The sequence below is a fragment of the Strongylocentrotus purpuratus genome, unplaced genomic scaffold (genome assembly GCF_000002235.5).
Source record: "Strongylocentrotus purpuratus isolate Spur 01 unplaced genomic scaffold, Spur_5.0 spur5_scaffold_20, whole genome shotgun sequence".
NCBI lineage: Eukaryota > Metazoa > Echinodermata > Echinoidea > Camarodonta > Strongylocentrotidae > Strongylocentrotus > Strongylocentrotus purpuratus.
In genome coordinates, this window is record NW_022145606.1 from 3,452,531 (window position 1) to 3,454,204 (window position 1,674).

At 35.4% G+C, this 1,674-nt stretch overlaps 1 long non-coding RNA gene across 1 annotated transcript; it reads right to left on the bottom strand.

Moving 5' to 3' along the window:
- Positions 1 to 573: 573 nt before the first annotated feature.
- LOC105446844 lies at positions 574 to 1,454 on the bottom strand. The gene is made up of 2 exons (XR_973880.2): positions 1,252 to 1,454; positions 574 to 662 (listed from the first exon to the last, which is right to left on the bottom strand). It is a non-coding gene; the product is annotated as an uncharacterized LOC105446844 (long non-coding RNA).
- Between the last annotated feature and the right edge of the window lie 220 nt (positions 1,455 to 1,674).

Sequence of the window (1,674 nt, forward strand, 5' to 3'; positions counted from 1 at the left end):
CTCCTCTATCTCTTGCTGCTTGTCATCCAGTTTCCTCCTCCTCTCCAATATGACATCATCGATGTCGTCTAGCTCACACGGTTTGTGACAGTGCTCTTTAGTAGCGCATGGATGACAAACGGGGATTTTGTGTTCTTTGCAGTAAAATTTGATTGGCTCCCCGTGTTTGTCACATGACCATGTCATGTCATGACCTTTTCTAGTGTGTAGCTTGACCTTTTCATCTCTTTCTTCTGGGAACTTGGACGCCATGATCAAAAGCAAATTGTAGGAAGTAACCTGCACCGTGAACAATAATACAAATAAAACATATAATTATGTATATATATATATATATATATATATATATATATATTTTATTTTTGTTTTTGTTTATGAGGGGGGAGGGGAGAAGACACAGAGAAGCGGATCAAGAAACAAAGAGAGACAAATACATCACTATGAACATGACAGACAAAGAAAGCGGACAAAATATACAGTTCCTCAGGTAGACAAAGGATCATCCCTTCACTGCTATTATGTAAAAGGTGAATATGCATGTGACACCTGTTCTACAATTTTTTACATAATAGCTGAAGAAACAGTCAATGAAAAGTCGTAGTAGGGTTGACTTGCTAATTTATTCTATGTCAACTAATTCCATCACACTTGCTCCGTGAAAACTGTATGAACAAAACATGATAAAGAAAAAGAACAGATTATAAGTAATTGTTCATACAGGCATTTTCGAATACATGTGTATAAATAATATCATCAGTTCGCCTATTAAATGCAGTGATTAATAACAAATGAATTTCTTCTCTTTGTCTCTTATCATTTGTGTATATGCAATTATCTATAAACAATACCTTCACTCAAGTCACGTGACCAATATTCGTGGTAGATAGTTTGAATCACAAAGACTTATTAGCATAACGCATATCAATGACTGCGTCCTTCTTATAGCGGACACGTCATTCGTATCGTTAATATCGTATACCTATTTACGTGCATACAATTAACATTGCCTTACGTAGCACCCTAGCTTACACTCTATATCGTATATATCGTATACCTGTTTTACGTGCATCTAATTTGCATAAATATAACGTCCACTACAGCCGTATACGGTATCATACGTGTCCGTGCATACACTAATACTACACACACCATTCATTATCACTTAAGCATATTAGATTACATTCATATCATCATTTCTCATTATTTATACTATTTATACTCGTTATACATTAATATATCGAATTAACGAACCTTCTTGCCTCCTTATTGTTGCAAACGGGTTGGCTTCGTATCAATAACAGGTGTAATTTAGGACAAGATTTCGGTGCGAACATCCAATTCGTTGCTACTGCTATGTCGGAATTAGGAAAGCGTAGATGGCGCTATTTCAGCCCATGACGTAAGTCAGAATACTCCTTTTTGTCAGATAAACTAACTCTCATAAACGATCACATTAACAATAGCAGTAAAGGGATGTTCCTTTGTCTACCTGAGGAACTGTATATTCTGTCCGCTTTCTTTGTCAGTCATATTAATAGTGCATGTACATGGTGTGGAGGAAATCAAGTACGAAATGAGAAACATAAATAGAATATCAAACAATTCATACAATCTTTTCTTTATTAATCTGTCCTCTACTCATATTGCTCGTCAGTGCATTATGACCAATATATT